The following is a 25,513-nucleotide window of genomic DNA, read 5'->3' on the forward strand; positions in this document are numbered from 1 at the left end:
TCCATCCCACAGATGGCAATCCTTAATAAATATCCTGAGTGCCAGACTCTGTGTCAGCATCAGCTTCCAGAAAACCTGACCTGTGACCTGAGACTGGATCACAGAGATGAATAACTAACTGCAGAAAGTCACAGACACCCCTAGACTAAGCAACAGAGGCCAGGAGGCCTGGCATCAGAATCCAAGGGCCTGCTCACCGCTGTGAAGGCTGGAGCTTTTGCTGGAACAGAGCCATGGTGGAAATTCCAGAGCCCCCCCATGAGCCCCCCAGCCCGAAATCGCTACAGCCTCTGGAGCCCTGAGCCCCCTACTGCTGATAGAGACCCGAGCTGCCCACTGCTGATAGAGACGCCACTTTAAAGAGAAAAAAGAGAAATGCCTCCTGTCCCCTCTACGCCTTCCCAGTCACCAACCATTTCTTTCCATTAGAAGAGCCAGCCTGGCAGCCAGCTGGCAAAGGCATCTGGGACATTGTGTCTTGCAGGCTTTCAGCCCCGAGTGACACAGAGCTGAGCACAGAAGGGCAGGAAGGGAGCTGAGAGAAAAGAGGCCCATGACTGGCAGTAAACCCCCATCTTAAGAGGGACTAAAGGGGAAGGGAGAGGGAGGAGCTTTCAAATGAGACCCCAGGCCTGGCTGACACCCTGAATGCAGCCGCCACCAAACACTCTGAAGCAGGGGATGCAGGCTCCTGACCTCCAGACGGTGGGAGATAACACATGCGTGTTGCTTTAAGCTGTTCATTTGTTTGATAATTTGTTACACAGCTATAGATGACAGATACAGGGCAGGGTGCTGACAGTGTGGGGCAAGAGGAAAGCTTCTTAGAGAACATTTGGAGTAAACAGTAATGTGTCATTTTCTTTTCTGTTAAGATGGCCTTACTAGTCGTTCCCATCTTATGGTGCGATTATGTAGATAAAAATGAGATAATAGCTGTTCAGATTTCTCCTGAAATTCAAAAGAACTCTTCAAATATGATACATGATCACGTAATTATGAAAATCATCATCATGCTAATAGCATTATGCTAATCATCGAAAACCTTGCAAAGCCCGGGATCTACCACCGTGAAGTCACCAAATCAGGGCTCTCGGAAGGATTTGGGGAAGGTAGTGAAGTTTGAATTGTGTAGGCGGCAACTAACTTAAATCTTGGTTTTTCACTTCCTACTTCCTTCCTCTGGAGTTGGAGAAACTTCCGCTGTACCTCGAGGAGAAGAAATGCATTTGGTCTTGTGATAAGATTTCAGCTTAGCTTGCCTACTTGCATTTGAGTTCAAAGTTTCTTCAGATATATTATCATTTAAACTGGAGGGAAACAATATTCCTAAACTGGAGCACAGGCCATGACCTTGCCTACATGATGGGCAGCTAATCCACTTAGAACCAGTGACTCACTTTGTTTAATTTATAAGACCCCACGAAAAGACAGGCCTCCATAGATTAATATTTCAGCTGTCTCCCCCTTGCATTTCATCCTCTGGATGTGGCAGCAACAATCACATGAATCATTCCTGAACTGAGTCGATATCAAACATCCAGAGCTTCGTCTGCATTCAATGAAGGTTCAGCTCATTCAAGGGAAGTTCCTATAGGATTTCAAATACATGGATGATTTACCTTGGACACCTTTTACCCCAACCTGGCTGTGGTGGATAGAAAAAAAAAAGACAAAGCTTGAAATTCTTTAATGCTCCTTTTATTCAGACATGGGAGTCTGGGTCCCCTCCCCTGGAATCTGGGCAGGCTTGGGACCACCTTGACCAATAGAGTACAGTGGAAGTATGTTGTGTATGTGACTCCTGACTTCTTGATCAAAAAAATGCTGTGCAGCTTTCTCTATGTCTCTTGTAATGCTTATTCTCTGAATATTCTCCCTTAGGATGCTTCTTTTCAGAACCTGGTTATCATGCTGAGAGACGTCCAAGCCATAAGAAATACCCTATGTACATTTGCTTATTTATTTATTTGATCAACCATCCCAAGAGACACCTAGCCTTTGAATCACCTCAGCCTAGGCATGGAGCATATAAATGAAGAAGCCACTAGATGATTCTAGACCCCAGCCATGGATTCACCTAGCCATTCAAGTCTTCTTGGGGCGCGTGGTGGAACAGAGACATTGAAGAGAGCACAAACAAGCCATCGCTGCTGTGCCCTATTTGAAACCCTGACCCACAGAAGTCATGAGCACAAGAAAATGGTGGTTGCTTATGTCACCAAGTTTGCGGTGGTTTAATATGCAGCAGTTAATGATTGGAACACTGGCAGATGAGGGTAATGTTTGTTTCTTTTCCCAGGTCCATGAGAAATTATTTGGTTCAAGAAGATAAATTTCTTCAAAACCAGCAAACTATTCTGTATTTCTGGCTAAAGTAACGAAACAAACCCCTCTGTGGGAGCTCTAGATTGTTCTTCCCTGTGTGTTGACTTTTTGATGCAAAGACCGTTCTCAGTGTCAAATTTCCTTTCTCCCTCCTGTTTTTGGAGGTTTTTGATGATTCGTGCACAAGTTCATTTTTTTATCCAATAAATATTTATGCAGTCCCTTCTACGTATCAGGTCCTCTTCTAGATGCTCAGGATATGATTATGAGAAAAGCCTACATGATCTCAGCCTTTGTGGAGATGGAGTCTAGTGTGTGGGTCTTAATCTTTTTCATGTCACAGGCCCCTTTGACACCTAGTGAGGTCTTTGGACCATTTTTCAGATGGTGCTTTTACACACACAAAATAATATGCTCATAAAAGAAATGAGTTATATTGCAGTAGTTACCAAAATATTTTTAAAACACATTTGTGCCATTATATATGTGTTTCATTAAATAACAAGATCCAGTGGTGAGTCCAATAAATTTTGAGGTAGTGCTGAGTCAATATAATATATTGAGATACTTGCAAAGATTGTATTTGTGATTTCCATTGGTGACAAAGTCACAGGTACAGTCAATACTGCTATGGTTTATTGCCTACATACCAAACAGAAGGAAAAGCTAAATTTTAATAAGATTTAGTGAAAAGAAATATGTGATTTCTTTCTTTCCCAAATTAATGGATCTTCTGGATTCTGTAATCCATGGATCCCGGGTTAAGAACACTTGGTTTGGGGCACCAACAGGCATCAACCAAATAACAGCACCTACTCTGAAGCCTCCTACATGAATATATTAGTTTCCTGAGACTGTTGTAATGAATCGCCACACACTTGGTGGCTGAAAAAAGGAAATTTATTCTCTCTCAGCTCTGGAGTCCAAAAGGCCAAATTTAATATCACCGGACCATGTTCCCTTGGAAAGTCTACAGGAAAATCCATTCCTTGTCTCTTCCAGCTTCTGATGGCTATTGGCATTCCTTGACCTGTAGCTGCATCATTCCATCCATCCTGCTCTGTCTTCACGTGGTCTTCTTCTCTGTATGTGTATAGGATTTCCCTCTGGACCTTTCTTATAAAGATAATACTCATGACTGCATTTAGGGTCCCCTTGGAAAACCCAAGATGATCCCCCCATCTCAAGAGCCTTCATTAATCACATCTGCAAAATCTTTGCCATGTAAGGTAACATTTATAGGCTTCAGAGATTGGGATGTTTATATATTTGGAGGGGCCATTTTTCACTACCACAGTTGAGCAGGTGTCTTGATTCAAGCTAGGACTGGTGATGTGCCAGGGATGGCTTTCCAGCTGGGGGTGGTGATGTGCCAGGGATGGTTTCCTCAAGGAAGAGACTTTGGACTGGTAAGTGATGGAAGAGTAAGAGTAACTAGATGGGAGGGGTGGGCAAGGCAGGTTAAGATTGATTTAGATTGGGGATGCCTGGGTGGCTCAGCGGTTTAGCACCTGCCTTCGGCCCAGGGCATGATCCTGGAGTCCTGGGATCGAGTCCCACGTCAGGCTCCTTGCATGGAGCCTGCTTCTCCCTCCGCCTGTGTCTCTGCCTCTCTCTCTCTGTGTGTGTCTCTCATGAATGAATAAAGAAAATCTTAAAAAAAAAAAAAAAGATTGATTTAGATAGGGAAGACTAAATCAGGCAGAAATCCAGAAGCTTGGAAGGTCTTTGCCACAGTATGGGCATGAAAGATGGATGATGTGTCAAGGGCCCAGAGGGACCCCAGGTGGAGAGCTCAGAGATTCCCAGGAGGGGTCAGTGGGGGCCAAATTACGAAGTGTCCAATCAGATTTAGTTATAAGGATCTCCCTTGTGGCAGTGAGAAGACATTGGAGGGTGCTATAGGCTGAATGTTATGTTCTCCCCAAACTCATATGGAATTCTTAGCCCCACAGTGATGGCATTAGGAAGTGAGGCCTTTGGCAGGTGACTGGGTCATGAGGGTGAGCCCTCATGAATGGGATTAGTGCCCTTGTAGAAGAGGCCTGAGAGAGTTCCCTCGCCCCTTCTACCATGTGAGGACACAACAGAAAGGCAGCTGTCTATGAACCAGGCCCCAGCAGACACCAGATCTGCCAGTGACCTGACCTTGGACTTCCCAGCCTCCAGAACTGTGAGAAATAAATGTCTGCTGTCCATAAGCCCCCTAGTCTACTGGTCTGTGGTATTTCATTATAGCAGCCCAAATGGATGAAACCAGGGGCTGTCATATGCTCACAGCTGGGAATCTGAAAGATCACTCTGGGTTAAGTGAGAAGAATGGATTGTGGAGTGGAGGGTTGCAGGGATGAGTGGTCATGGGAACAGGTTGGAGGGTGTGGCAAGGTCCCAGCTAGAGACGACAGACACTTCATCTAGGGTGGAGGTGATGGAGGTGGGAAGATGTAAGAATGGCTTAAATCAGTGGACATTTCAGAAAATCTAGTGGCTCAAGACAACAACAGTACAGGGTTGGTTGACCATAGACAAACATGACTGATGTAAATTGTCAGCGTGTGTAAAGTATGAGTTTTAATTTATAGATGAGCATGCAAGAAGTGAAATGGGCCTCTTTTTGACTAAGCTGAACTTTATCTGTTCTGAGCTGGTGGGAAATTCAGTCTCAACTTTCTAGGAACCTACATGCCCCCTTCCCAAGGCTGTATGAAAGGTTTGGGTCCTGGGACGCCAGGGTGGCTCAACGGTTAAGCATCTGCCTTCGGCCCAGGGTGTGATCCTGGAGTCCCAGGATCGAGTCCCACATCGGGCTCCCTGCATGGAGCCTGCTTCTCCCTCTGCCTGTGTCTCTGCCTCTGCCTCTGCCTCTCTGTGTCTCTCATGAATAAATAAATAAATAAAAATATTTTTTTAAAAAAAAGGTTTGGGTGCTTGACACAGATGACATATGAGGAGGGCCCCTGGGGCATGTTCAGTGCTCAGTGATATCTATATCTTCATGTTCGGTAAACTGTTTCCCTGCGACTCCAAAGCAAACTGTGCCAAACTGCACAGCTCTTAGGTTCTTTTCGGTAAGCAGAGGTAGCCCCCGGAAACTCTGAAATGGGGAAACATTATCTACTCTTCCTATCACCTTGCCAACAGAATGCAAGTCTTTGAACAAATTCGCCACTTGCGTGGAAATTTATTAACTTCTTTTTTCTTTTTTTAAAGGCAAACACAGTTCACACAACCCATAGCTTGGAAACCCAGAGTCTCTGTCCTTTCAGGTGCCCCACACCCCACTTTGCTTGAAAGATGGACTCAAGGCCCATCTAAAAGCTCCAGAGGCAGGACTCTCAAATCACGTGGTTGAATTTCTCCTGTTCAAAGCTGGGTACAAGATCACTTAGAGCTTGAGTCTAGAGCTGCCTATGCTTGTGGCCCACAGGGCTCACTAGCTCCTGACGGCCTGTACGTGCCGCTGATGGGGTTCTCCCATAAGCCGGAGACAGTTTGGTTCTTTTGTAAGCCAGGTAGTCCACTTAGGAGGTGAAGAATGGATAAGGGAGCCTCAGGAAGAAAGGCCCGCCGGTTGAGGGGATATTGGCAAGCCAGTTACACTGTAGGTGGCCAGAGTTTAAATCTGTAGGACAAATACTGGGAACCAGTGTGGAACACAGGCATGAGAATTATCCTATCTGAAGGGCAAGGGCTTGGAGAATTTATGTACCAACTCTGGTTAATTACTGAATGAGGGCTACTCTAGAGGAATTAATTTCCAGGCACTTTTGGCCAGCCACACAGGCAGCAGAGTGGGCTCCAGCGACAAGAGAAAGCCCACAGGCCAGGCCAGGCAGCTGCTGGCACTTGGCATTGCCTGGTATGCCCAGAGTGTGAGGTTGAGGAGAGGTGGGTCACATGCCATCAGCATCTGATGCAGGTGGGAAGGGAGCCCATTTCTGGCATTCCTCCTGCGAGCTAACGAGCCACTACTCCACCAATGAAAACCGATTTCTGATATGCTGTACTAATTAAGAAAGTCTCACGTGCTGATTGAAACACAACGGATGCTGTGTTGGGAGGATCCACCTCTGGAAGGCGGCCTTTCTGCTCGAAGTCAGCTGAGCACTCCTGGAGTGGGGCATCTCCAATATGCAACTGATGGTCCCTAGGGCCGAAATTGAAACTATCCCATACATAAAACTACATGGACTATGCTGAAATCGCCTAGAGTGAATTACAGAAATCCTCATCCTTGCCACCCTGGGGCCCTTCCATAGAAAGACCTGACCCAACTCAGCGGCTGTGTCTAGAAATAGAACTCAGCATCCCTGTCACTTGCAGGACCTACAAAAACTCAGTGCTTTTCCCCAAAAGAGTCTGAAATAGTGTCTACCTCTCCTCCCTCTTCAGGGGGCTTTCTCCCTCTTAGAATCCTTGAACTTCAAACATCCTCCTCCGTTTTCTCCCCTCCCCCGACACACACAGGTGCACAGATGCACACTTCATCAAGGCAATTCTTTTCAGTGGCTCCAAAACAACCGACTGGAGTTGCACTTCCCATCCCTTGGTCCTGGAAGTGGCAACCCCCATGGTCAGCATTCCTGCCCCGAGCCCAGGTGGCAACCGAGTGCCCGGCTCATTTTCCTGTGGGTAGGGGAGAAGGAGAAATACCTAAAACCACAAGGTTGGACTGCAAATTACTCCCTTCATAAAGTATCCTTCCACGTTGGTGTCAGACTTACACTCCGCGCTTTTGTTTAAAAAACAAGTATGTGATTTAAAAATTGGGAGATTGATGCTCCCATGGCACAGTTACCAATCTGTCCCATGCCTCCCGCGTTTCAGAGTCTGTGAGCTGATCAGTCTTGAGATTGTGTCATTGAATTCGCGAGAATCTTATGTGAGGCACGATTATCCCCTTTTTACAGAGAAGGAAACTGATTTTCACAAGGAATCTTTAAAAAAAAAATCCCCACCATTTTTTATCCTGACCAAAAAAATGTTAATTTGCAAGAAAATTTAAAAGCTCAAAGAAGGAAATAGAAATGCTCGTAATCCCTCAACCCATAGATTACAATTTATAACATTTTGATTGTACCCTTCCTGTCTCTCTCTCTCTCTTCTTTTTTTTTTTTTGATGTCTATTTGCACATACGTTTTGAAAACCCCAAATTGGACTCTTAGAGTAGCGATCATTTTTATTTCTCCTCCGCAAACGCTGAAGGACGATTTTCTGACATGGGTTTTCTCAAGCTGGAAACGAAACTTGCACCAGGGTGATCCACAAGCATGTAGCCTTCAAATCATTCATGGTGTGAAGAGATTGTGCTGAGAGTGGGGCGGGGGCTGGGGGGGCTGGGGGGCGGCTTCTTTGCGCAATTTTTGTGGGTTCTTTGTGAGACTCTTGGCCTGCCGCTTACAAAACCTTTGCTGGCTTTGGGAAATAGCCCTTCTCCCTTGGCCCCGCGATCTTCCATCTGATTGAACATCTGCAATTTCGATTGTGTTACTTTAAAATTTGAGGCCATTCTCATTGGTCATCTGGGACCATAACAAAAATCTACACATTTTATTCCTCCGCTTTTCTACTTTCTCCAATGCGGGGTAGTTTGAGACCTCTAATTAAGTAGCAAACAACAGTTTTAGAGTGGCTCTCAAAGGCTAAAAGGAAAGAAAAGAGAAACCCTCCTTGAGTCTCCTCGCCAAACTCCTCACAAGCCCACGATTGTCTGGGGTCTGGGTCCCAGCTGAGCGAGCACATTCCCTGCCTGGGGCAAAGACAGGGCTTGGCTTCTTCCCAGCGCTCTTCATTGTGATGGGAGGCTGAGAGCCGCCACCACCGTTGCAGTGGGAGGAATGGGAGGACTGGGAACCCCATGCAGTGGGGAGTGGGTGGCCTCACCCCTGGCAACCAGGCTCTCTCTGGCTGCAGTTCCTTTCAGGGACACTGACAGCCCCCCTCCCATGCCTGCCGCCTTGGTGCGGACCATAATAACCCAGCCTGTGAATGTTTTCAGACCACAGACTGCGGCTGACCTATTTCTGAGTCCTCGGCCCCTAGCAGCGCTCAATGTATGCTTAGTGAACGAATGAATGAACGAACGATCTGATGTCTGTGATACCAAGGCGTTTCCCGGATGCAGCAGTCCCTTTGACCTTCCAGGGGCCAAATGTATGCGATGCATCTCAGGATATCCACCCCTGTGGAAATAGGGGTCCCAAAGCCAGATTTGAACAAACCCCTTCCCCTGAGGCCAGACCTAACCAACCGGGACTGGAAGCCTTCCTCCTGCTTCACTTCTTTCTTCTACTCCCCCCGGGTCAGGTCTGGCCTAGCCAGCCTCACAAGAGGAGCTCAGACCTGGCCTCTGCTCGCTTGTCAACCTCACCGGCACCCCACCTTTCCTGTCACCATGGGACCTAACCAATCTTACAGCAAAACACTTCCATCGAATGCAGTTGTATGCAAAGACCCAAAGAGTCACACTGTTGAAAGCTGTTGCTCTGGATGAGGGTGAACGTGACCCACATATCCTCCTGTGCTAAACTGACTGTCGTGTGGAAGCATGGGCTCTATGGGACACGCTTTGAAAGCCACTGACCAAGACTTCTAGAACAGCCTTCTACCTGGCCTCGCTGCCTCAGCTCGATAAAATGAACATCTGATCATGCCACTCTTCTGCTCCACTCTTCATGTACTACTTCCTGTCGTGGATGGGACAGCACCATGAGTCCTGGATGGCATGTGAGTCCTTCTGGATGTGGCCCCAGCCTGCATTTTAGACCTGTCCCTTGCCGTGTTACCCATTGCTCCCTGGGTTCCAACCTCTCTAAACCTCTCTCTCCCCTCTTAACACCCCAAGACTTTTCACCACCTGGTACCTTTGCATATGACATGTCCTCACCCTAGGATGTTGTTCATTTCTATTTTTGCCATTCAAATTGTACAGATTCTTTAGGCTCTTTCTCATGTGCTCTTTCTTCCATTTAGCCTTGTCTGAGGACAACTTGTGTTTCTTCTCTGTTAGACTGTGAGCTTCTTGGGGGCAGAGACTGCGTGTTATTTAATGGCTGTACTCCAAAGGGCCTAGCACAGTGCTTGAGCCAAGAGCAAATGATCAATAAATGCTGGTTGAATAAATGAATGGATCGCCACATGCAAGGATACACAGTTGTTGGCAGAAGCCTTCAAAGATGGATTCCCAGAGAAGCTGAATTCTGTGGCACTGGAAGGATCGGCATAAGTGGGAACTAGTAGGATTTTAATATTCTGCTGACTTTTGCTGATGGAAATCAGGATTATTGCCCCAGCTGGCCTTCAGCAAGGAAGCGTAGATAGGAACCGAGGTAGGAGTCCCCAAGGCATTTATTTACCTGAGTAGATCATGGGTGGAAATTTCCAGAGTCAGTGCCATCTCCATTAAGCCATAGTCACTTCTCTACCTTGCCCATCCAACCCCTGTCCATTTTACACAGTTCTCACCCTTGGGGACTGCATCTCCTGGTGCCCTTGCTGGATGAGTTCTTGTTCGATCCTGACAATGGGAAGCCCTGGCAGGAGATCTGGAGCATGCAGGAAGAGAAAGCTCTGATTTCACATCTTTGGCAGGGGCTGCATTGTTCAACTACATCTCTGTGATGGGTAGAAAAATGACCCCCAAAGCTGTCTGTGTGCTAAGCCCCAGATCTTGTGACTGTATTAATTTACAATAACTCAAAAAAGGGTCCTTGCAGGTATGACAAAGTTAAGGATCTCAAGATGGGGATTATACTGGATAATCCAGGTGGGCCCAACATAACCACAAGGGTGCTTGTAAGAGGGAGGCAGGAAGCTCCGAGTCAGTAGTGGATGTGAGAACAGAAGCAGCGTCTACAGGGATGCAGTGATGGGGCCATGATCCAGGGCAGGCGGGCCGCCTTTAGATAAGCTGCAAAAGGGAAACAGATTCTCCCTGGAGCCTCTTGAGGAAACACAGCCCTGCTGACACCTTGATTTTAGCCTCGTGAGACTCATTTCAGACTCCAGAACTGTAATATAGTGAATTGGTGTTGTTTTAAGTCACTACATTGTGAGAATTTGTTGCAGTGGCAGCAGGAAAAAATACAAGCTCCTGGTGGTTCACTCCTCTGTGGTTCCGAGTCCTACCGGTTCAGAGGACTCTGATTATTTCCCTCGGACTTGTTTTCCCGATTCCTGCTGTGAGTGAGTCTTGGAGGTGTCTCTACATTCCTTCTTGGCTCCCACAGCCCCTCCCACATCTCCGTGAGTTTTCCTTTCATTGAGTCGCTAGAACCCTCTGCTCTGGATTCTCCTTCCTCCTAGGGCTGTGCCTCACCCTCCACCAGCGAGAAGCACACGCGAGGATTTCTCCGGCCACAGCCAGGGCTCTCTCTGGGCTGACCGGTCTATGCAGTGCGGCCCCAGCACCTACTCCGTGGAGTCTGACTTTCCCAGAGGCAAAATGTCTACTGGCCTTTTTTTACAAAGAAGTCTTTCAGGATTTCAAGTCATCAAGATAGCCCCTCCAGGGGCACGCCTGGGTTATGCGTCCATCCGACTCTTGATTTCGGCTCAGGTCATGAGCTCAGGGTCGTGGGACGGAGCGCCAAGTCGGGCTCCATGCTCAGTGGGGAGTTGGCTTGAGGATTTCTCTCTCCTTCTCCCTCTGCCCCTCCTCCTGCCCTCTCTCAAAAATGAGTAAATAATTTAAAAAAAAAAGAGCCCCTCTAGCAGTGAAACATGGAAATAAATCCTGCTCTTTTTCTAGATAAGGATTTTGAACCTGGGTGGTCCCTGAATGGACTTAGGGGTGAGCTCTGTGAATTGCCTGAAATTGCAAAACTTTTGTGCAGCTTTGTGCCTGTGTAGATGGGTAAGAGCCCGAAGGGCCTAGAGCTTTTCCTAACTGGCTTCTCAAGGGAGCTCTGCTCAGCTGCTGGGGTTCCTTCCATGTCTCAGATGGAGCAGGTATGCTCTGTGCCCTGGGCCACCCCCCTGGCTGCCTGTGATCCCTGGGAGGCCGCAGGGGGCAGCTCCTGTGAACGCAGGCCGCCTTTCACCTTAGACCTCTCTGCTTCTTCTACTTCGGAGTTATCTCTGAAGTGATGGAAACCTGCAGGAATCACCTAGAAGGGCCAGGCAGTGAACACCTTTGGGGTAACCCTCCCCCCGTGAGGGCAGCAGCCAGTGGATAAATGCCCAGTCCCCAAGCTGTCCCCTGGACTCTTCCAGGAGGCACTCTACAGGGTTCCCAGAAGTGCCCCCACAACAGAATTCCCGATGGTGATCCCACCTCGACGATACACACTTCCTGTTGCTTCACTTCTGCTTCCTGAGATCACCTCGGAAATAAACAACCTGCACCCCCATCTCGGGCTCTGCTTTCTGGCAAAACAGATCAGGACACTGGGAGAGTTTGACAGAGACCCAAATTCAGCCCCCGCCTACCGAGCACCGCCTCCGCCGCACAGTGATTCGAAGCCCTGGGGCTCCCCAGAGCCCCATTAAGCTTCCCTGTCTCACCCTGGAGGCCACAGAGTCCATAGCTGAAAGCCGTTCTCTTGGGAAGAGTGAACCATTTTTTTTCTCTTTATCTTCTAGGACCCAAGACGGCCAGCCCCACCTCTCATTTGTCGTTTATGTCTCCCAGAGCCCGTCTCCGGCACCCGAACCCCTGCTCACCAGCAGAAGTCCCAGGAATGGAGAAGTCCAGCTCCATGCTCCAGGGGAGGAATCCCCCTGGGGCCTTGCTAGGCTTTCACCGCCTGCTGGTCATCCCTTCGGCCAGACGCTCCAGCACCTGCTGTCAGCGCCAGAACACCCCAACCGGATGTAGCAAATGTCATGGATGGGAATACAGTGGCAGAAAGAATATAAGGAAGGGCATGTTCCATTTTTTTAAAAAAATATTTATTCATGACAGACACACACAGAGAGAGAGAGAGAGAGAGAGAGAGAGAGGCAGAGACACAGGCAGAGGGAGAAGCAGGCTCCATGCGGGGAGCGTGATGTGGGACTCGATCCCGAGTCTCCAGGATCACATCCTGGGCTGAAGGCAGTCGCTCAATGGCTGAGCCACCCGGGCTGCCCAGGTTCCATTTTTCAATCTGCCTGGGTGGAGGGGGAGTGCGGCCAGGATTGCCACTGTATCAGTTACCTATTCCTACATAACAAATTCCCCTTAACCTGGATGCTTGAAGTAATAGCCATTTATTATTATCTCATGGTTTCCTTGGGTTAAGAGTCTGCCACGACATGACTGAGTCTTCTGCTCAGGATCTCACGAGACTGTAATCCAAGTGTTGACCAAGGCCAAGGTCAGCACCTGAGGCTCACGGTCTTCTTCCAGGCTCCTGTGGCCGTGGGACACACCTAGTTCCTTGCACCTATAGAACTTGGCTCCTACTCCCAACTCTGGGAAATGAACTAGGGGTGGTGGAAGGGGAGGTGGGCGGGGAGTGGGGGTGACTGGGTGACGGGCACTGAGGAGGGCACTTGATAGGATGAGCACTGGGTGTTATTCTATATGTTGGCAATTGAACACCAATAAAAAACAATTTTATAAAAAAAAAAAAAAAAAAAGAACTTGGCTCCTGATAGCTTGCTCCTTCGAGGCCAGCAGCAGAATCTCTGACTCCTAAAGGGATCACCTGATTAGGCCAGGCCCACCTGCACTCCAAGAGAGGGCGTGGGTCATTGGGGATCCTCCCAGGATTCCGCCTCACAACCACCCCCACTGGCCACCTTTGACAACTACAGGCTGAGAGAGGGGGTCACAGAGCGAGGAAGAGGCTGATCTGACTTCAGTTGTTTTTTTCTTCTTGCCATTCTCTATGAGTAATGCCTTCTCTAATGTGAAGACATTTTTCATTTTTAAATTAGCCATCAAGTGAGAGAGAAAAAGCCCAAAGAGCTTTGAGGAGACCATTATAAGTTCTTTGGTGAGATTAGGGGGAACGTCCTCTTTACCTTTGCCATTACCAGGTCCTTAAGTCCGAAACTGGTGACACGCGGGCAAGTTGAGATGGAGGAAGTGAAACAGACAGAACTGTATAATTTTTGTTGTTGTCTTCTTTTGCCATAAAAATCAAACAATCCCGTCTGTTTCAGCTCCTCCATCCCTAATGAAGCCTTGACTGTTCCAGAAGCCTCCTGGCCCTCAACTTCCCCGCGTATCCCCTGTACTCCTCTACTTCCTGTGCAGCAGTCTGAGCTAGGTGATCACACCCTTGCCCCAGGGCAGGGGTGGGTGCCTCATTGTCACCCTCCCAGGCTCCTCTGCTGCTTCAGATCCCTAACCACAGCTCTGCAGTGGTTCCATTGCTATAGTAATTTCCTAGAGTTGCCAGAACAAGATACTGTAAACTGGGTGGCTGAAAATGATAAAAATCGATTGACTCACAGTCCTGGAGGCTAGCCATCCAAAGCCGAGGTGTTAGCAGTGCTGTACTCCCTCCAGAGGCTCTGGGAGGGGGCGGGATGCTTCCTTACCCTTTCCAGCTTCTGGTGGTCCCAGGCCTTCCTTGGCTGCGAGGTGCCTCCCTTCAGTCTCTGCCTTGATCTTCACATGGCTGTCTGCCCTCTGTGCCTGTGTGCCTCTGCGTCTTCACACAGCCTTCTCTGCATGCCTGTCCAGATATCCCCTTTTTACAAGGACACCAGGTGATTTGGAGTAAGGCCTGCCCTAATGGCCTCAACCTAATCACCTGGAAAGAGCCCATTTCTAAATAAGGCCACATTTTCAGGTCCTGGTGACTTAGGATTTCAGAGTATCTTTTTCCAGGAAGGAGGGGAGGGAAATACATTCCATCCCATGAAAGTCATACTGATAGGAATCTAGGCATCCCACCCATTGGTGGCTGTCCTCACAGGGTATCTGGGCAGCAGGAGAATGCAGGTGCAGGGAACCACTCAGTGTGCCTCTGGACAGACACCTGGCTGGCTGCGGAGACAGCCAGGGCCTCAGTCTGGTGAAGACTGGGAAGTCGCCAGGCTAGAGCACAGTGTGACTGATGGAACATTCCCACTCTCAGGAGGATGGGGTTTGGAGCCAGCAGGGACCGTTAGTGTCCTTTTGGCAGTGGCCTTGCCCTGGCTTACACCCAGGCATTGTACCCACCCAAACTTACCCATCCTTCAGACCTCAGTTTCAGCTATTCTTCTCCAGCAAGCCCAACCACCCTGATTGCCAAGGCTGGCCCGGACCCCCTGACACCTGCTCTCTCAGCTCCCGTTCTCCACTGCAGCCTTATGGGCTACGATGCCACCAAGTGTGTCAATGGGATTCATGTCTGTCTCCCTCCCTATACTGGAAGCTCCACGAGTTCTGGGACTATGACCATTTAGCTGGGTACCCCCCTCCCCGCCAGCCCAGCACCCAAACAACGAGAAGGCATTCAATCAGCATTTGTTTTATGAATAAATAAATGGATAAATAAATGAGTGAATGCCTATAGAACTGTTTTGCTTCCCAGACAAGTGGATGGATGGCAGAGAGATGAGAACAGTTGGAGAACTATATAGCCCTGATATTTGTGATGGCTGCATCTTTTATGAATCCCCAAGTCTCTGAAAAGAGAAATGTTTATATAGGCTTTCTCCAAAATTACATTCTCACGGAAGCCAAGCGACTCCCTCACACCAGTCTCAAAGTATGTGTAATTTAAATATGTACTTTAGCAAAAGGGCAAAGTGATGTTATAGACCTTCATGGCTGCTAGGGGAAAAAAAAACCCCGAGAGCTCCATTTGTCAGACAGGGAGATGATCAGGATCCATTGGGGTTCGGCACAGAGGACCATGGGGCCCCACTACTCAGAGCATGATCCTCAGATCAGCAGCAGCAGAGGTAGCTGGTCAGAGAAGCCAACTCTCAGGCCCTCCTTCCTCCAACATAAGCAGGACCTCTGTGTTCATAGGCGCTTCAGGGAGTGTATAAGCAGAGTGACATTTGGGAAGCACAATATAGAGAGGTCCTCTCCTTGTGGCTTGGGCCACTGACAGCATGGCTATGGCATGCCAAGACAGGGTATCCAAAGAGAGGGTGTCCAGAGAGCAAACATTCCAAGGCATCCAGGCAGATGCTACAAGATTTCTTCTGACCTAGCCTCAGATGGTACATGGTGTCACTCCCACTACATTCTCTTGGTTACAAACATGTCACTAAGTTCAGCCCAGATGTAAGAGGAAGGAAGTCAAATTCTACTTCTCAATGGGAAAAGTGCCAAGAAATGTGTGGCCGTGTTGAATCTGCCACATGCCTCTTCCCTCCAGGAGACAGAAGTTGGCATCTGCAGAGATATTAACAGGCATGTGATGCAGGCACCTAAGACTGAGAGGTGTATCAGCCAAAGTTCTCCAGAGAAACAGAACCAATAAGGAATGGGCTCCTGTGACTACCAGGGCTGAAAAGCCCCAAGATAGGCAGTTGGCAAGCTGGGGGCCTAGGAGGTTCAATGATTTGGTTTCATCTGGGTCCAAAGGCCTGAGAACCAGGAGAGCCAGTGGTACAGTTCCACTCTTAAAAAGCCAGCAGGCCCAGGACCCGGGAAGAGCCGATGTTTCAGCTCCAGCATGAAGGCAGGGAAAAACACCAATGTCTAGTTCAAGTAGTTGGGCAGGAGGAATTCCTGGTTACCCAGTCTTGTGTGCTACACAGACCTTCAACTGATTAGGCAAGGCCCACATTTGGAGAGCAGTCTGCTTTACTGTCTACCGATTCAAATGTTTGTTGCATCCAGAAACACTGTCCCCTCCCTGCCAAACACACTCAGAATAGTGTTTGACCAAAGACCTGTGCGCCCCCTGATTCGGTTCGGTTGACACGTAAAATCAATCACCACAGGAGGTAAAAGGAGTTGAACTGAGTTCCTCCTTCTCACTCTTAGTTGGATCTTAAGCACATTTTTTGGCTGAGTTGGTGTCCTCATCTTTGAAATAAGGATACAGTCCTATAAATGGGGAAGAGTCTGACATATCATAAAGAGTATATATCAATGTCAGTTGCTGTTATTAATAGTAACAATTATGACAATCATGGGCTGGGCAGTTATGTTTGCCTACTACCGGGCAATCTCTAAAGATGCTACCATAAGCCTAAAGAGTGGATTGGAGTATCAAGACGCATGGGGATTAAGGGGGAGATGTTTCTGGGGACAGAGACTTTTCTGTGGGTGATGACTTGGTCAACACCGGGATTTGTGGTTGACCTAGTCTTCTATAATCTGGAGTTCCTGGGAGTAAGAATGGCATCACGGGCCCAGCCAGGAAGAGCAGAGGGCCTCTGGCTCTACTCCCACTTGCTCTGTAGGGACGAGGAACCCCTCAGACTCCTCCCAAATGGTTCTGAGGCTTCCTGCTGTATTGAGCAGACTCCTGCTTTTGGTGGCCTGTGGCATCACCACCACTCCCCTCCCTTGCAGCTGCTGTGGCAGGCTCTCATCTCTGCTGAAGCCAAAATGTCCCCTTCACCCTCAGTGCTCTTTAAAGGCTCTGTCGCCACTGCCCAGCCCTGCTGGAGATGCTCCGGCTGCTGCTGACAATCACCAGTGTTTGATTGGGGTCCCAAAACCCTATACCAGATGGCTGGTGTCTGGGTAGAAGAACCATCTCCCGTGGGCCACGAAAGGGCCGGTAAAAGAATCACCAGGCTCTCCCCACATGTTCAGCGTGCCACCAAGGGCAGAGAATTTCCATGCCCTTTTATTACATATCTTTCCTCCCCCTTGCCGCAGGGCTTAGGAGCACGATAGTCTTAGTGGAGGTTCGCAGTGCTGGCTGGCTCTGACCCATTGTCCAAGAATCAGGGCAGTGTGGTAAGAGACCAAGAGTGCAGGCTCTAGAATTAGTCAACTGGGACTGAAATCCTTGACTCTACCCTTCTTGGCTTTGTGACTTTGGTCAGTAACTTAACCTCTCTGAGCCTTGGGTTTTTCTATCTGCAGATAAGGGATATGGGCAGCACCTGCTTCACGGGACTGTTGTGAACTTTAAATGAGATAATCTGTGGAAGGCACTTAGCTGAGTTCTCTCCCAGGGGTCTCTTGGATCGCGAGTGCTAACAGATCGATGGCAGCCCCCTGCCACTCCTTATACATCTGATTGGACAAGTTTGAATCCTAGCATGACCATAGCTTAAGCTCCACCTGGGACATTACTAAGTCAGAATCACTGTTCTTGGATCCAACCAGGAGTCACAAACTATTTCTCATAGTGCTCACTTTGGCAGCACATATACTGAAAATTGGAACAATTTATTTCTCATAGCATGGGTGCTAATACTAATAATGAGAAGAGCTAGCACTTATTGAGGGCTTGCTATATGCCAGGTACCAGGCATGTAATAAACTTTTAACCTGTTTAATCCTCATGACAACCCCATGAGATAGGTGCTATTCTTATGCCCACTTGACTGATGGGAACACTGAAGCAAACAGAAACTACGTAACTAGCCCAAGAGTACACAGCTTGCAAACAGTGGCTCTGGGGCTCAAGTACAACCTTCTGACTCCTGATCCTCTACTCTCTTGCCAAATATAAATAAAACGTTATCCCCTCATGAATGGATTGATGAAATTTGGATGCTAAAAATCATCAAGTATCTTTGCTGTGTGACAACTACCCCAATGCCGAAGGGCTTCAAACCATGATTTATTATTTCTCTCAATTGAGTGGATTGGCTGCAGATTCTTCTGCTTTTCTTGCCTGGGCTCTCACACAGGCTGCATTCAGCTGCAGGGTTGGCTGACAGTTGGGCTCAGGGGGCAGAGCTGGGACAGCTGAGCATCCTTTTCCATGTGGCCCTTTATCCTACATGGTCGGTGGTGTCAGGGCATGGGTGTCTCAGGGTTCCAAGTGAGTGGAGGTGGAAGCTGCTGGGCCTCTGGGGGCCTGGCTTCAGAACTTGTACAACATCACTTCTGCTACATTCTTTTGGTCAAAGCAAATCATGAAGTCAGCTCAGATTCAAGGGAGGAGTTAAGAGACTCCCTTTCTTGAAGGGAGAATCTGCAAAATCACATTGAAAAGGAGTGTGCATATAGGAATACGAGAACTTCGTAGCCACTAAACTACCATAAACAGATAAAACCCTAATACTGGAGGGGCGCCTGGGTGGCTCAATCAGTTAAGCATCTGCCTTTGGCTCAGGTCATGATCCCAGGGTCCTGGGATTGAGCCTCATATTGGGCTCTCTGCTCAGTGGGGCCTCTGCTTCTCCCTCTGCCCCTCCCCTCACTTATGCTCTCTGTCTCTGCCTCTCTCTGTCTCTCTCTGTCTCTCAAATCAATAAATAAAATCTTTAAAAAACCACCCAACGGGATCCCTGGGTGGCGCAGCGGTTTGGCGCCTGCCTTTGGTCTAGGGCGCGATCCTGGAGACCCGGGATCAAATCCCACGTTGGGCTCCCGGTGCATGGAGCCTGCTTCTCCCTCTGCCTATGTCTCTGCCTCTCTCTCTCTCTGTGTGTGACTATCATAAATAAATAATTAAACAATTAAAAAAAAACATCCAACATTGGAGAATAGATAATGCATCTCTGTTAGTGGGGACTCTTGAGTATTACATATGACAGAAGTGGTCTCCCAGGAAAAAGGAAGGGAAAATTTATTGGGTCACATCCCCTTTAAATCCAAGGGTTAGTGTGGCCCTGGTCACCAGCCCTTGGTCTCTTGTTCCTTCCTTCTCTCAGGTGGGACCAGCTTCGTGTAGTGCTAAATTTGACACTAGCAGCTTCTTTTTACATTTCCACTAAAAAGAAACTTCTCTTCCAGATTTTTCCAGCGAACATCCCAAGATTGCATGTCATTGGTCTGGCTCTGGGCATGCATCCATCTCTGAATCTATCACTGAAGCCAGGAAGTTGGAATATGCTGACTGGCTGTCCTTGGGTCGAATGTCTGTGGGGTGGGGGAAGCCCAGGGGTGTGCTGGTAAATGTCTCGTGATAGGCTCAGGGGAGGAGGAGGGAGATGCTCATTTGTAGTGTTTGCCCAGTTCAGTGGTTTAAATACTCCCGCCATGGCTGATTTCATGATGGCTGCTGTCATGATGCCTGTTGAACACGGAGTAGGGAAGAGATGGGACAATCAGAGCTAGGAGAAGTGATCTCTAGCACACCGCCACATGGCCCTGCCCAAGTCACAGGACTGAGAGTCCGGGAAGGGTGGCATCCCAGAGGGAGATCAGGAAATGGAATCTAAATAGACAAAACAATGTATTTGCAACTTAATTCCTTTATTTTCTTTCCCCACAAATGCACAATATTTAAGGGACTGCTATGTTGCCTTGCTATTCTGGTCGTTTTTAATGATCCAACTCCAGAGGAGATTTGGAGATCATAAGATGTTCAATGTGATAAAATGTTGAAATGAACCATTTGCTCAGCATCTTCTCAGGCTAAATCAGTTCGTTTTCTACGTGGTAAGTGGCCAGCCTATTCGACCTTGTTCCTTCCCTAGACCAAGTATAGATTGGTCATTGGTCTTAAAAATCACAATTTAAGTCACAGCAAAGCTTTCCAAGAGCTTACTGCGTGCCTGGCACTGTCCTTAATGCCCTGCGTGGATGATCTCACTTGGTCCTCAAACTGACCTTCTGAGGTAGTTGTCCCCCATTTACCAGATGCAGAAACAGAGAGGACAGAGGTAGCTTGCTTACGGTCACACAGCTAGTCAGTGGAAAGTTAGGAATGAGCCTCATGCTGTAAGATTCTCCTGTCAGAGACTCAACTTCTACCTTCTTTTGCCTTCTCACTGGCTGAGATGGGGGGTGGGTATCTGACAGTCTAAAAAAGTCCTTTAGTGAGGAGTTTGCAAAGCAGAGGGGCCCTTCATAATGTGTCTGTGACACCAAGTCCCATGTTTGAATATGGGTTTTCATGAAAGAGAGGAGGACAAGCCTTTTGAAAGGACAGGCTCTAGGTAGCTTCTTCTGGGGGGGCAAATCCCAAAAGGGACACATATCGGCAGGTCATGGCTCAGGTTGCTTCTGCTCTCTCTAGGAATCCCTGGCTTGTGGTTGTTGGATGTGAGAGGTCTTCTGGCCTCCACCTCAGGCACTAAAACCTACCCCCAGCTCCTTTGGATCAGGAGCCCAGAACTAGCTGCCAGTAACCTCCAGTTCCGGAGAAGATCCAGATCTTCCTTAGAACCTTCTGGATCGTTGATGTGGAACCACCACTCACGGGCCAGTCAGAGGAGAGTGGAAGTGAAAGTCCCTGACGTGGAGGGCAGGCAGAGAGGGCCACTTTCCTGATGAATGTATGCCCAGGAATCCATCAGTATTAGGCTGGGTTGGGTGTCTCCTTCGAGCTGGAAATGATGCTTCATGGCTCTGGGACTGGGATTTTACAACGTGAACTTTCAGCGTTTCTGGGGCCTGAGAGAGAGGCCCAAGAGGGGAAGCTGCCAGAGGCAGTTAACATTTGGCCTTGGTTTGTTCCAGCTGTTTTGCGGCTGCCCCTCAGTCTGCTGTCATCGATCGCAGGGAGTCCCTGGACACCCAACTCCCAGCTGGAGGCAGGCCGTAGGTAGAAGAGGGCAAGAAAGAAAACAAGCATGAGGACCCTGTCTTCAGAAGACGGGGAAGGAGGGCACAGGGCAAGGACAGAGGTCTGCTCTTCGCCATGGCATCTCCAGGGAGGAGGGTCCTTGTGCTTAGAGACTTTGTGGCTCAGGGGAAAGAGAGAGGGAAGTCTTTTTTGCAGGAAGGGAGCTTCTGTGACTGACTATCCAAAGGGCGTACAGTGGTGTCTTGAGAGGAAGGCAGAAAGCATTGGAATGGCCTGTGGAGAGGGAGGCATGGAAGGTTCTGGGCCTGAGGAGGATGAAGGGGCCAGAGGACAGAATTGAGGACAGGTATCTGGGCATGGGGGAGCACTGAGGCTGGGCTGGATCAGGACTGCTCCAAGCTGGAGGCAAACAGAAACACAGAAGGTAGAGATCATGTAGACGTAAATGAGAGTAAGATCATTCTTTTCTGGGAGCTTGTAAATGAGCCTCCGTGTTTTTGAGGAGAGTCCATGTCATGCAGGTAATCTAGGAAATTGAAGAAATATAGAGAAGCCACTCAGAGGGAGGCACTGTCTGGGCTTCTACTGTACAGAAAGAGTCTAAGACGCTCCCTCGGATGCTTTTCCTGCACCCAGACAATGTTTTTCTTCTCCAGTAACAACAAGCCTCCAGCTGGGGAATGGGGAGGGGGTGATTTAAAAAAACCATTCCGGGAAATAAATCTTGTAATACTAACTGCTGAACAGCTGGCCCTTTAAAGCATAGAACAGCCATTTAGCCATTAATCCATCCCTTTAAAATGCAGAACCATCCCACCCCTAACACACACACACACATATACACACACGCACGCACACACGCGTGCATGCACACACATGCACACAAACATACACAAGTACGCACGCACATGTGCACACGTGTACATACATGCAAAGGGTAGTGTAATGTCATCTGGTGCTGCTCCAGCAGCTGCTGCTCTCATACTTTTCCTGCTCACACAAACAGCCCTGGCTCTAGTTGAGAGTTTAAACCAGCAACGCAAACCAGGGGAGGGAAAGGAAAGAGAAGCAATGAATTCTAAACCTTTTCACCAAGGTCCTCCCTATGCGCTCCCCAGGACTCTGGGTCTTGACACAGTCATACCTGGTGCCCCTCGCAGATCCTCCTGCCTGCCCTGGGCTTCTGGGTCTCCTGGAAACAGTCTGCAGGGGCAGCTGTCACCAGCAGGCCCTGCAGCCCAGCAGACACTCACCAGATCTGCCTCCCAGGCCCGACTCTGCTGTTTCTCCGGCTTATGCCCAGTGGTCACCTCCGGTGATCTATACCACATGCTGTCCTGATGGTGCCTGGTTGCCAGAGGACTTCGATGAGGCAGCTCTGTTTGTCCCTCCCTGCTTGCCATTTGAGAAACTCTTTACATCTGTGATTTGTGACCTTCCTGAGAGGGAAAGAAATAAAATTAAGCCTGATCACACAGGCACGCGCATGCACGCACGTGCATACACACGCACGCGCACGCACACACAGGTGTGACTGGCAGGTTTGGAAGAGAGGAGTGTGCACGTGTGTGTGTGATCGAGAGAGGGAGAAGAGGGGAATCAGATGAGTAACTGTTTCGGATGGGATGAATTGGTTAGCTGTCAGGTATAAGAAAATTAAAGCCATTAGCTATTTTCGATTTTTTTTTCTGTCACATCAAGATTAGTAAGCCAAATGCTCAAGGAGCACGTTTGGGGGAGTTTGGAGTGCTCCATGAAAGCTGCAAAGCTCCGCCGAGAGAGAGTGCCTGGAATTCTCTCCCGCCTGCCCTTTCAGTGGGTAATAATAACGGGAGAATTAGCAAGCACACAGATGCCGCGCGCGCTGGGGCACGGCGCTTAGCGTTGGAGAATAATGAATATATTCACAGCGGCTGTTTCAATGGTTGTTTCTTAAAATGATAAAGTTAATCTTGCTGGGCCCTCCTTTATTTTTTTAATTTTTTTTCCTCTATTTTTTAAACCCGAGTGTCACAAAAGGTGGAAGCTGAAATCCTCTCTGATTCTTTTATTCACAGTGCTTCCAATATGACATTTGGAAATCCAAACAAACAAACAAAAAACCCTTCCATGTCCCACAGGGAGCTCAGAGATGTGCAGTGCCCAGCATGTTCTCCCAGCATCGAGATGTCCAGTGATTGTGGCTGGTGGTCAGACAGGTAGACTGGGTCCTTGGGCAGTGGGCTGCAATTATTGTTATTTACTCAAAATCTGAGTAGGGTTTGATACTTTTTGTGGTGTGGTCACCCTAAGATGTTACGTTACCTCAGCAATAATAGTCATCATAGCTGTAATGGTATGTTGGGTGCTTGCTATGTGCATGTCAGTATAGTAGGTGATTTTCAGTTTTATTTATTTTATTTTATTTTATTTATTTTATTTTATTTTATTTTATTTTATTTTATTTTATTTTATTTTATTTTATTTTATTTTATTTTATTTTATTTTATTTATTTTATAGAAAGAGCCAGCAGAGCCAAGGGGCAGAGGGAGAGAATCTCCAGCAGACTCCACACCCAGCATGGCACCCCACACAGGGCTCAGTCTCAGGATCCTGAGATCGCGACCTGAGCCAAAATCAAGTCAGATGCTTAAAGGACTGAACCACCCAGGCACCCCTCAGATATTTTAAATCCTCACATAAACCTTGTCAGGCAGGTGTTCGGTTGACCTATATGAAATTGCCATTTCTGTAGCTCAAAATATCAAACACAGGCCAGTTCATGTGATTCAAATTAATGTTATTTCTCCATTTTGTAAATAAAATAATCTCAGAGATGTTAGGTAGTTGCCAAAAGGCCACGCAGCAAGTAAAGGGCAAATCTGGGGTTTATACCCAGGCCTGCAGAGCCCAAGGGTTCTCCTCGACTTCAGGTTCCATGCAGCTTGGATCAATGCACATTATTATTTCCAATTATATCCAAGGACAGCATGGCTTAGAAAAAGAAAATGACTAGGGTATACACCTAGGAAGAGGCAAGGTGAAACTCAAACCTTATGTCTTATGGGAACCCATTAATCTTTTCCATTTTGAGGTGAAAACCCAAGAATAAGACAAGCTCTAAGCAGAATTGCAATGACAGATGAGTTGGCACCTTCCCGCTTGGCGATCATTGACCCTCATTGGATCTCTTGCACCTTGTTCCCCCGTCTCCCCACTCACACTCCCTACTCCCACCCTCACCCAGGGGGACTATCCTGAGCTCCTCTTCCACATCTCACTCATAACATGTTCCCTTAAAAAGCTCCACTCCTTCCTGAACCCCCAAATCCTGAACCCCACTTCTTCTCGAACCCCCAAATGGAGTGATGGCATCTTCATGGAAGCAGTTTGGGACAGTGTCTTAGTTTGAGTTTCTCCAGAAGCAGAACCAGAGACAAAAATTTGAGTGCAAGGCATTTATTTGAAAATTAATCCTGGGAAGCTCTGAGAGAGAAATACAGAGGTGATACAGGGTGAGAGGGGGCACAGGTGGTCTCTGTGGACTTCCCACCGGAGCTCAGTCCAGCTTCAGACCTCTGGGAGACGGTGTAGAATGTGCTCCCAGAGTTACCCCAGCCAAGAGGGGAGAAAACTGGGGTACTTTATCCATCAGTCCATTGGTGGAGGGCTGCTTCCCAGCACAGAAACTCCAGCTTGCCTCGTTTGAGTCCTGGACATGCTGCCACAAATAGAATCCTTAACAGGTACTCACTATAAACACCCACGGAACACAGGAGTGAGCACCAAAGACATGAGGGCAGGGTGTCAACATCTGCTACAAGCTCCTGAACATTATCTGAACTGAAAGGAATGACTCTGTGACCATTAACTAAACTCAAGGACACCTCTAAGTGTTGGGACACCCTCAGGCATAAGCCCTGGTGCCATTCATCTGGTACAAAAAAAAAAAAAAAAAGTCACCTATTCCCAAGGTGAGCCCTAACTGACTTCCAGAATTTCTGTCTCCTTTTCTCAGAGCCCCCTACCCACAAATGTTCACCTTCTTAGTAATCCGTCTTCTCTCTGCTTTGGGAGAAACTATAAAAGCCATGATTTTTCAGCCCGTGGTCTCTCTTGAGGTCACCTTCACCCTTGTAAAATGGGGGATTCCTCGGGGAGATGGGGAGAAGGCACCTTGCAAGTTTCAGAACTTGATTGGTGGTGGGATTTCTTTTTCCCTCCCTCTTCCCATCTTTAATATGGCTCTCATTCTGACTTCATTGCAGAGCCGTGAAATCAAATTAGGAAATGGGAGGAGACGAGCAACCCCTTCAAGCACAATCAACTTCTGATGGCTTCCCCAAAGCTCTAATGAATCTGCGTAGACCTCCAGTAATAGAAGGTTGCTTTTTGCAGCACTTTGTTTTTCTCCCTTCTGAGAAAACAAGTTAAAACATAGGTGTTGCAGGTAGTTAACCCAACAAGGTGTCCGAGAGCCTGGGCTTTTTACCGCTGAGTGGGGAAGACTTGTGGGGAGGGCAAGGAGGTCGATCAGAAGGGAAGGCAGCGACAGCGACAACATCCAACCACAGTGGTGAGTCTGTTTTGTGTCTGCCAGCACCAGAGACACTGTAGGGAAATAAAGAGACCGAAAACCTAATCCCTGACCTTGAATGGCTGGCAGCCTGTTTGCTCAGTGCCTTGCTCTTTAAAGTGTGAGACAGAAGCATCAGC

The 25,513-nt window shown here is 48.1% G+C and overlaps 1 long non-coding RNA gene across 1 annotated transcript in view; it reads left to right on the forward strand.

Annotated features, from left to right (window-relative positions):
* Positions 1-4,704, forward strand: part of LOC121482226 — an 11,269-nt gene extending 6,565 nt beyond the window's left edge. The window contains exon 3 of the long non-coding RNA XR_005985572.1: positions 1,885-4,704. This is a non-coding gene — a long non-coding RNA (uncharacterized LOC121482226). The remainder of the gene's footprint in view (positions 1-1,884) is intronic.
* The last annotated feature ends 20,809 nt before the right edge of the window (positions 4,705-25,513 follow it).

This window comes from Vulpes lagopus, chromosome X, assembly GCF_018345385.1.
Source record: "Vulpes lagopus strain Blue_001 chromosome X, ASM1834538v1, whole genome shotgun sequence".
Taxonomy (NCBI): Eukaryota; Metazoa; Chordata; class Mammalia; order Carnivora; family Canidae; genus Vulpes; species Vulpes lagopus.